Consider the following 12,075-nt stretch of genomic DNA (forward strand, 5'->3'; position numbering starts at 1 on the left):
ATTGGCTAATCTGATCATGTCTTCTTTTCCTGTGCTCCTTCGCTTTCCTCCCGGTGGAGTTAAGAAATCTCTCATTCCTTTTCAGTACTATGCTTCTAAAATTGGTTTGCATGCCATGTTCACAGTTTCTATATATGAATTGTGATGAGGAAGGAAACCTTTGCAGCTAAGCTGTGTTCTACTCTCAATAATGCTGAGAGAAGAAATAGAGAAGGAACCAATTCTATCAGGGAGCTTCTGGTGACATCTAGTGGATTTTCTTTCTTTTCTTAAAATGAAGTTACTTGACTATTTACAGTATGATATGTCATTAAACAACAGGGAATGCACTTTTCTTTCTTGAATTTCTTATTGTGTTTCAATTTTAAGATGTAAAAAGCTGAGTACTGTTGATTAATAGAATAGTTCTTAGTACCAAGGTCAAACAATACATTCTTGTAAATTAAAAAAAAATGCTGCCTACAGCAATACACAGAAGAGTAGGTCAGGTTATTTCTGACCTAAATGATAAACACCTTAAGGTCAGGCAATAATGACACAGATGGATGGAAAGATAAATTTAAATGACATTTACTAAACAAAATACCTGAATTTATATGAACTAAACAAATGAACTAATTGCATATTGGTTACAAACTGACAGAATTTTGATGGTAAGGATAGGATGCTTGAAAACTATGGAGTCTCACAGCATTTGGAATTTGAAGGAATCTTAGTGATTATCTAGTCTGGAAGTTTTTAAACTTTTTTGTTTCATGGACTATTTTATTTTATGTTTCCCCTTTTACTCCCCTCCACTTCTCCAAGCAGGCTACAGTTAAGGACTGATTTTATATATATATATATACATGCATACATACACATACATACATACATATACATACATACACATATAAATATATATACAATACACAAACATTTACTCATATGTAAACATGCAACTAAAACAATATTAGTATGGCTGTCATAATGTAGATTTCCCTACAATTTAAAGATAGAATCTTTAAGTTTGACTTAGCTCTTCTTTCCTTTCCCTGCTAACTCTTCTGCTATAATTCTGTTTCTTAGCTTGACTTGCTATTACTTAACTTCCCCCCACCCGTACATCCCTCCCTTATCTTCTTTCCCTACCCTTTGCCCCCTTTCTAGATTTTGGAGAGTGCTATACCCTTCATGGTGTGTGTATATATTTATATTTATATCTATATCTATTTATCTGTCTATATATCTTCTATCTATCTCCTATTTAACCCATTCCTGATGTAAGTTTTTAGAACTAAGAGCCTTCTTCCTCCTTCTAATGCCTGTGCTTATTCTTCATCTATACCTCATTTGTGTAGTATAATTGCTATTTTTATCTTTTTCTAGGAATTTTTGATTTTTAAAGTCAGATCACACTCAACTTTGCCCCAATCTTTCTTTTGCTCTACCTAGTTGTTATCAGTCTAAACATGTTGTACATTTTCCATATAGAAAACAAAAACAATTTGTCCATGTTAAGTTCCTTGAAATTGATCTTTGATATTGACTCTAATATATTAAATTTCTATTGCATTCTGATTTGGTTGAAAGTCCAGAAAATCTGCAAGTTCATTGAACATTCATTTTTTTCTTTCAATATTATAGATAATTTTGATGGATAGGATGTTTTTGGCCACAAGCCTAGTTGTTTTTTTTTTTTTTTTTTTTTTTTTTAAATTGCCAGTATATATGATTACAGAACTTGTGATCTTTTAATGTGGCTGCTGCTAAGTCATGTACAATTCTAATTGCAGTTCCAATATATTTAAATTGCTTTTTTTGGATTGTTTTTTGCAGAATTTTCTCTTTGATCTGGGGGTTTCAAATTTTGAAAATAAGGATCTCTAAGGTAATAATCAGTGGATTTTTTTCTATTTCTACTTTTCCCTTTATGTTCTATCACTCCAGTACATTTTTCTTAGATTATTTCTTGCATTATTTTGTCAATATTCTTTTTCTGGACACAGCTTTCAAGTGGTCCAATTACTCTTGTATTTTTTCTTCTTGATCTATTGTCCATATCTGTTGTTTTTGTTATGTTTCACATTCTGTTCTATTTTTTGATTCTTCATATTCTGTTTTGTTATTTCTTGGTTTCTTGTAGCTTTACCAGCTTCCTCTTGCCCAATTTTACATTTTTTTACCTTTTTATATCAGTAGAAGAAATTATATTCATGAATGTCCATTTTTTCTTTACTTATAAATTATTCTTTGGTTCTCTGCTGCACCCTTTATTTATTTTATTCTTTTTTCTCCTTTAATCCCCCCAAACTCTCAAACTACAATAAGAAAAATATATATTTATATATACACATGTAGATATATACATACATACATATATTCACTCTCCCCCTCACAGACACACACATCTTTCCTTTTTTTAAAAAAAATTTATTTTATAATTATAATTTTTTGACAGTACATATGCATGGGTAATTTTTTTTTTACAACATTATCCCTTGTATTCATTTTTCCAAATTTTCTCCTTCCTCCCCTAGATAACAGGCAATCCCATACATATTAAATGTGTTACAGTATAACCTAGATACAATATATGTGTGTAAAACCAAATTTCTTGTTGCACGGTAAGAATTGGATTCCAAAGGTATAAGTAATCTGGGTAGAAAGACAATAGTGCAATCATTTTACACTCAATTCCCAGTGTTCCTTCTCTGGGTGTAGCTGTTTCTGTCCATCATTGATCAACTGGAACTGAATTGGATCTTCTCTATGTTGAACATATCCACTTCAATCAGAATATATCTTCATACAGTATCATTGTTGAAGTATATAATGATCTCCTGGTTCTGCTCCTTTCACTCAGCATCAGTTGATGTAAGTCTCTCCAAGCCTCTCTGTATTCCTCCTGTTGGTCATTTCTTACAGAGCAATAATATTCCATAACCTTCATATACTATAATTTACCCAACCATTCTCCAATTGATGGGCATCCAGACACATGTCTTTCCTATCCTGCTGACTCTTTAATTACATTGAGCTAAATGTGTCCTAATCAACAAGACATTAAAATCAATGAAGTATACTTCTAGAGTCTAGGATTTGGTTTAGTTAGTAATCTTCTGCCTTTGTACTAGTCCCAAGAGGCAGAGAGAGAAGATTGTGACGCATTTTAGGAGCGTGTTTTCTTGATGGACTTTTAGCCATAAGTGGAACAATGTGTAGTTATTTTAAAAAGTCCTATCAAATTAGTCAGAAGGTTACCAGATGATCTCCAATATTAATAGTTCTATTTTATGGACAGCTAGCTTTTCTGCCCTATTAAGTACTAGTCATATTCCTTATAGCAAAGCAGAGACTTTTACTTAGCAGTCCCATACTCTGTCATTTGTGGACCTCTTTGACTTGCTTCAGGTGATGGGGTAGCTGAACTGAGTTTAGATGATGAGGAATATGGGTATGCTAGTTTGTACCTGAAAGTGCAGAGATTGAACTCAGGGAAACAGGGATAGAGGGAGTGAAGAGAGATGGAAGGGAAGTGTTAGTTCACATAAAATGCAGTGTGACACATAGAACACATATTCTGGGTCGGAGATCTTAGTTGCATGTTTTGGCTTTTCCACTTAATATTTGTATAACTTTGGGCAAATAATATATCTTTCTGTGCCTCAGTTTTCTTGTAAACAGAAAGGTGGAGTAGGTGACTTCAGTGTTCCTTGCAGCTTTATGAAATACATATTGGAAATAAAATGACTATTGAGAGCAAATAAATGGGAGGTATCATAGTAGATGATATTGTGTGATATCTGCTGATTGACTCATGGGTAATTCAGAAAAAAATCAGAGATTCTATTCTAAAGTTGGGTTTTTCCATTGCATTTACAATTTTTAAAGTCTTTGAGGATAAGAATCCTATTTTTCAGTGTTGTGTTTCCAGTTCCTAGCACAGTGACTTTTTATGTAGTAGATATGTAAATAAATATTTCTTGTTGAAATAAAAGCTCAGTACAATGGAAAGAGCAATAAATTTGAAGAAAGAAGACCCTATTTTGGCACTTTGTGTGACTTTGGGAAAGGCTTTAATCTCTTAGATCATCAGTTAACTCATCTATAAAATAAGAGAGTTAAACTAGGTGGATTCTGAAGTCCCTGGTTTAAAATTAGATCCTTATGAATTAAATCCTGTCTAATGATTATTTTAGGGACAATCAACTTTGGTCATGTGAAACTGGGCTTAAACTAGGACTTCATAATAGCAGTAAATTTACTGAAAAGATGAACAAAAAGATGCCCAGGGAGAAAGAATGAGATAAACACTTTCCAAAAATATGAAGAAACCTACTGCCCCATATTTAATATATCATCCTTAGAAACTTGTATGAGCAGATAATGCCATTGAGAAGCAAATGTATAAAATATAATAGGCTTGACAGAACTTCAGTAAGAACTAAATGGATCCATTTTATTAGCCTGTATTCTCACTTCATTGGGGGGAGAAATTCTTGTTCATTTAAAACATTTATTTAAAAAAATTGAGTTCCAAATTCTCTCCTTCCTTCTTGTTCCTCTATACCCACTAAGAAGGCAAATAATATCAATTATTCATATGAAGGCATGAAAAAAGTCAGAAAAATAATGTAAATGAAAAAAATATGCTTCAATTTTCACTCTTAAGTTTAACTGCTCTCTTTCTAGGTGGACAGCTGTTTTTTCCTCATGGGAGCTTTGGAATCGTCTTGGATCATTGTTTTGATCAGAGTAGTTGTGTTCCATGGTTTATCACTATTATAATATTGCTGCTACTGTGTTCTTCTCTGGTTCTGCTTGTTTCATTTTGCATGAATTCATATAAGTCTTCTCAGGTTTTTCTGAAGCAGTCCTGCTCATCATTTCTTAAAGCACAATAGCATTCCATTACATCATATCCCAACTTGATCAGTTATTCCTCAATTGATGAATATTCCCTTACAAATTCTTTGTCATTACAAAAAGCCACTATAAATATTTTTGTATATATGTGTCCTTTCCCCTTTGCTTTGATCTCCACAAGGTACAAATCTAGTAATGGTATTGTTGGGGTATAAGGCAGTTTTATAGCTTATTGGGCATAGCTTCAAATTGTTTTTCAACTCTAGCAGCTGTGTGTTCATTCCTAATTTCCCCACTTCTCCTCTAATATTTGTCATTGTTATTTTCTGTCATGTTAGCAAATCTGACAGGTGAAAAGTGGCACCACAAATTATTTTAATGTACATTTATCTAATCAGTTGTGATTTTGAGCATTCTCCCCCCCGCCATGTCTTCCCATTGATAGATTTGGTTTCTTCCTCTGAAAGCTGTCTGTCATATGCTTTGACAATTTATCAATTGGAGGATGGCTCCAATTTTTATAAATGTGCTTCAGTTCTCTATATATTTGAAAAATGGGACTGTTATCAAAGAAAATTGATTTGTTTTTTCCACAGTTTCTTGTTGAAACTTCTATTTTGACTGCAAATTATTTTGTTTGCATAACCTCTTTTTTATTTCATGTAATCAAAAATTATCACTTTTACTTCCCATTATTCTCCTTATCTTTATTTTTTTTTATAATAAGCCTTCCCTTATCCATAGATCTGGGAGATATATTTTTCTATAGTCCCCTAATTTCCTTATAATATCATCTTATCCTTATATCCTTATATCTAAATCATTTACCCATTTTGACCTTTACTTAGCATGTAATGTGTGATGTTAGTCTATGTATAGTTTATATTAGTTTTGCCAGCAATTTTGTTAAATGTTGAATTCTTGCCCCAAAGCTTGTATTTTAGGATTTATCAAGCACTATATATAAATAATGTCATTTCCACCTGTGTGCTATGTAATTAATCTATTCTACTTATCTAACACTATTCCTTAGCTAATATCAGATTCAGTTGTTTCAATCATGTCTGAGTCTTCACGATTCCATTTCTAGGTTTTCTTGGCAAAGATACTGAAGTGATTTGTCATTTTTTTCTCCAGCTCATTTTTAAAGATAAGGAACTAAGGCAAACATGGAATTAATGAATTAATTTGAGTAGAATTTGTCATTTTTCATACATTAGCTTGACCTACCCATGGCCAATTAATATTTCCCCAATTGTTTAAATCTGCCTTTATTTTTGTGAAAAGTTTTAATATTGTGTTCATTTATTCCCTGGATTTGTTTCGGCAGGTAGATTCCCAAATATTTTATGTTATCTGCAATTATTTTAAATAGAATTTCTTTTTCTTTCTTTTCCTTGTGGATTTTGTTGGTAATGTATAAAAATGATGATGATTTCTGTTGGTTTATATTATATCCTGCAACTTTACTAAATTTTTTTTTCAATATTTTAATTGATTCTCTAGGGTTCTCATTGCTTATTTTTATTTTTTAATTTCTTTTTCTTGTCTTATTGCTATACCTAAATTTTTTAACATTCTTGTTTCAACCCAAATCTTCTTAGAAAGTCTTCTAACTTTTCCCTCTTACGTGCAATGCTTATTTATAAGCATTAGTTAATCATCTTAAGAAAGATTCAACTTATTTCTATATTCCCTGGTGTTTAAAAATGGGAGTCATTTTGTCAAAAGCTTTTTCTTCATCTATTGATTCAATTGTGTGATCTTTTCCCTTTGTTTTTGTTATTGATGTGGTCAATTATGCTTATAGTTTTCCTAATATTGAGTAAGTTCTGAATTTTTGGTATAGATCCTACATGGTCAATCTTTGTGATATATTGCTATAGTATATATAATACGTATAATATATAATATATATATACATAATATCATATGTATAATATTATATATATTATAGTAATATATCACAAAGATTACATATATATAATCATAATTATAGTATTTTATTTAAAAATTTTCCATCAAAATTCAGTAGGGAAATTGGTCTACAGTTTTCCTTATCTGTTTTTGTTTTCTCTGGTTTAGAATTTGGTAAGATTTTTTCACCTATTTTTTCCAAATAATTTATGTAAGGTTGGAATAAAATATACTTTAAAATATTTGTAGAACTAACTTTTAAAATTAAATTTTGGCAGAATTAACTTAAACAAGATATTCAGGGGACATCTTATTAGGGAGCTCATTTGTGGCTTATTCAACTTCTTTTTCTAAGTAATATTATTTCAATATTCTATTTACTTTTATTAATTTGGACAATTTTAAAAATATTCACTTAGCTTAATTTCAGTTAAAATGTCAGTTTTATGAGAGAATATTTGGGCTAAACAGCTTGTAATAATTGCCTTGATTTCATCTTTAAAGGTGGCATACTATTTCTTTTCAATTTTGGTACTGATAATTTGGTTTTCTTCTTTTAAAAATTCAAATTAACTAATGGTTTATCTATTGTATTCCCCTTCTCCCTATGAAACCAGTTCCTAGTTTTATTTGTGATATATTTTGTTTGTTTGTTTTCAATTGTTATGAATCTTTTTAAAAATTTTCTGGTTTTCATTTTGGTTATTAATTTGTGGCTTTTAATTTATTGTTTTTCTAGGTTTTAATTGCATGTTCAATTCATTGATTTACTTAACAATCCTTTTTATTCTCACTCAGTTTTTTTTCTAGAAGTCTCTCATACCTAATTTTTCTAAAATTATATTCCTCTCCTTAGCTTATTTATTTCTCAGCCTTCCATTTTTTGGGGGGAGGGAACCATCCCAATATAATATATTTACTCTCATGCCATCTGTTTATATATAGTCCTTTAAAATATCTTAATGATTATGAAGTTCTTAGGAGTTACATATATCATCTAACATTACTAAGTCTATTTTGGTTTCTCCTTTATGTTTATCTCTTTATGCTTCTTTTGAGTTTTGTGTTTGAATATCATGTTTTCTATTCAGGTCTGATACTTTCATCAAGAATATTTGAAAATTATCTATTTCATTAAATATCCATTTTCCCTCTGAAGGATTATAATTAGTTTTACTGGGTAGGTTATTCTTGGTAATAATTTTAATTTCTTTATCTTCTGGGATATCCTACTCCAAGTCTTCCAATTTTTTTACATGGTAGTTCCTAAATCTTGTATGATCCTAACTGGCAATGAGGTATTTGAATCGTTTCTCTCTAAATGCTTGAAGTAGTTCCTCCTTTATCTGAGTACTCTAGAATTGGCTACAATAAATTTTGAGATCTCTTTCAGGAGGTGATTAGTGGATTCTTTCAATTTCTATTTTGTTCTCTGCCTCTAAGATATTAAGGTATTTTTCTTTTATAATATCTTGAAATATGTTATCTGGGCTTTTAAAAAAATCATGGATTTCATGTAGTCTACCTATCTCCAACTTCTTCAGTCACTGAGAATACAAACAATATATCAATTGTGTGAAATCATGCAAAATATTTACCATATTTCATAAAAAGCAACAAAAATAAAGTGAGAAAATTATAATTTGATTTGAATTCTAAGTTCATCAATTTTCTCTCTAGAGCTGGATAGCATGTTTTCATTGTGAGTCTTTAGGAAATGTCTTAGATCATTGCCTTGATCAGAGTCATCAAGTCTTTCACAGATTATTATCATTATAACATTGCTGTCACTGTGTACAGTTTTCCTGATTCTCTTTACTCTTTATCAGTTCGTATTATTTTCAAATTTTTTTTTTCTGAAAGTAACCTGTTCATTTCTTATAGTACAGTAGTATTCCATTACAATCATAAATCACAACTTGTTTGGCCATTTCCCAAATGATGAGCAGATCTTCAATTTTTAATTCTTGGTCAGCACAAAAAGAGGGAGGGGCTAAATAGTTTCATACAAATATGGCGCTTTCCTTTTTTTTTTATTTCCTTGGGATGCAAACCTTGTAGAGGCATTGCTAGGTTAAAGGATATGCACAGTTTTATACTTATTTTGAAATAATTCCTAATTGTTTTCCAGAATAGTTAGACCAGTTCACAACTAAATTGGTAATTCATTAGTATACTTAATTTCCCCTTATCCCTTAAGCATTATTCGTTTTTGATAGGTATGAGTTGTTTTAATATGCATTTCTCTAATCATTATGATTTAGAATATTTTTCATTTAAATACTGAAAGCTTTGATTTTTTTTTTTTACTTAATAGTAGTTTATTTTTTCCCATTACATGAAAATATAGGCTTCAACATTCATTTTTATAAGATTTTGAGTTCCAATATTATTTTTCCCTCTCTTCCTCTTCTATCCATTCCAAAACAGCAAGCTATCTGATATAGGTTATACATATACAGTCATATTAAACATATTTCCATATCAGTCATATTGTGAAAGAAGAATCAGAACAAGAAGGAAAAACCACAAGAAAGGAAAAAAAAGTGAACATGGTATGTTTCAATAGTTTTTTCCTCTGGATGTGGATAACATATTGCATTATGAGTCTCTTTTAATTGTCTTGGATGGTTACATTGCTGAGAAGAGCTATCTATCATAGTTGATCATCACATAATATTGTTGTTATCATGTACTCTATTTTCCAGATTTTGCTCACTTCAATCATAATCAATTGATGTAAATCTTTCCAGGTTTTTCTGAAATCTGCATGTTCATCACTTTTTTACACCATAATAGTATTTCATTAATGTATGTACCATAACTCATTCAGTCATTCTCCAATTAAAGGGTATCCCTTAATTTCCAATTCTTTGCTACCACAAAAAGAACTGATATACTTTGATTTCTTAATTGCTTGTTCATATCCTTTAGTCATTTATCAATTGGGGAATGGCTCTTATTTTCATAAATTTGTTTCAGTTCTATTCATAGAATTATTTGAGAAATTTCTTTTTATCAGAAAAACTGATCCTTATTTTTTATATCAATTCATTGTCTATGGTATCTTTTAGCAAAGTATACTTCTCTAATTATCTCTTTTAGCTGGGTTTATTTTTGCTTTTGTTTTGTCTGAAATTATGATTGCTATCCTGAACCATTTCTTTATTGATTTTTCTTCTTTAATTTCAGCTAAAGTATATTAGATTCAATTCCAGCCCTTTATTTTAACTTTCTATTTGTCTTTCTGTTTCAAATGTGTCCTTGAAACCAACATATTTCTGGATTCTGGTTTCTAATTACTCTGTTATCTGCTTCCATTTTATGGGTGATTTTATGCCATTTACATTCACAGTTATGATTACTGTGTATTATCCTCCATCTCATTGTCTTCTATTTCTTCCTTTTTTCTCTCTCTTTATATCCTTGTCCCTTGCTAAAAGTCTATCTTGCTTCTATTCACTGCCTTCCCTTAATCATACCTCCCCTTTGTCCCCCTTCCCATTTTCTCATTGGGTAAGTGATATTTCTATACAAAACTGAGGGTGTGTATATATTCTTCATTCTTTGAACCACTTCCAATGAGAATGAGATTCAAGCATTGCCTGCCATCCTCACCTATTTCTCCTCCATTGTAAAAGATATTTCTTGCAGGCCTCTCTTATGTGAGAAAAACTTGCCTATTCTACCTTTCTCTTCTTCCTTTTCTCAGTGCTTTTGTCTTTTTCACCCCTTCATTTTTTGGGGGAGATGATTCCAACATAATTGACTATGCTTTTGTCTGTGTAAATTCCTCTTAACAGCACTAAGAAGATAAAACTCTTAGGAGTCACATATATCATCTTCTCATATGGGAATGCAATGTTTGATTTTTATCGAGTCCTTATTGATTTCCCTTTTATGTTTATCTTTTAATGCTTCTGAGTCTCAAGGGGAAGACCTGAATGTTGGTGGCCCTGGGGGCATTAGGAAAAAGGAATTAGCTATGAGAAGTTTGCTATGAAGAAGTAAAAACCTTATATTTAGTAATCATGAATTTGTAGTGGGCCAAACCAATATTGCTGTATATAGTGTAGCAGCTCAGAAATAGAATGGTGGAAGAGTGAATGGAACTTGAGAAACAGCATTGTTTTTTGAGTCAGCTGACTTAGATTCAAATCCCAACTCTAACACTTTTTAATTTTGTGACCTCAGCAAGTCACTTAATCTTCCTTCCTGGGCCTCAATTTCTGCCATTATAAAATGTGAGATAAGAGACCAGGCCATAAGGCTAATGAGGTCTTATTAAGATTTGGATTTATCTTATGACCCTATCTTTTCTCATTGCTTGCTTTATACAACAGAAAGTAAGAGATGTCTTTCCAATTTCATTGCTAATAGTCATCCTGAATCAGGTTTATGATAAACAGAGCATTAGAAAGGGTTATGACATCTTACTATAAGATATACCTGGCTTGTCTCAGGCACTTAATAGGTGCCTTTTGTTTGTTTTCTTACTAATGACAGATTCCATGATTAATAATGATGCAAGATTTTTTTCCATTTCCTCCTTTTATATTTATTGTTATGGGATTTTATCTGTAAAGATAGGTGCTCATATAGTGTGTGTGTATATATATATATATATACACATATCTCAGCTTCCTTTGTCCCCATTTTCCCCCAAATTTGAATATGCCCTCCAAATTCTTAAAGATCAACAAACAATCATGGGACAAAATCATTTATTTTCTCAAGACGGTAATTAAAAAGACTTCTATCTCAGTCTCTAAAGTCTCTCTAAAGGATATTTTGTTATATATGAAACAAACAAACGATTCATTAAGGAAAAATTCCTAAGTGGCTTCATCCATAAAGTACTGGCATTGGAATTAGGAAAACCTGAGTTAAAATACTTCTCAGACAATTTCTGTGTGACCTCTCCCAGCTTTAGTTTTCTCATCTGTAAAATGGGTATAATATTCACCTTAAGTTTGTTATAGGATTCAAATGAGAAAGCAAACAAAGTGCTTTGTATATTTATTATTATTTTAAAAACTTCTTGACAACATGACCAGTGAATGAATACTGAACTGCAAAGTGATTGGAGTACCTATAATCATTATACTCATTAACAAATATGGCAATTCTTCTTAGGAGTAGACTACTCACAAACACAGATGATGCCCATGTAAACATTATCTTGATTTCAGACTATTGTTTGTTTACTAATCAAATTACTTCAGACTATATCTTAGTAAGAAAGTTATTTGTAACAATTTTATCCTCAATTTTCCAAATAAACACAAACCATCTAAGAAAGAAAAAGCT

Source organism: Sminthopsis crassicaudata, chromosome 6 (genome assembly GCF_048593235.1).
Source record: "Sminthopsis crassicaudata isolate SCR6 chromosome 6, ASM4859323v1, whole genome shotgun sequence".
NCBI classification, from domain to species: Eukaryota; Metazoa; Chordata; class Mammalia; order Dasyuromorphia; family Dasyuridae; genus Sminthopsis; species Sminthopsis crassicaudata.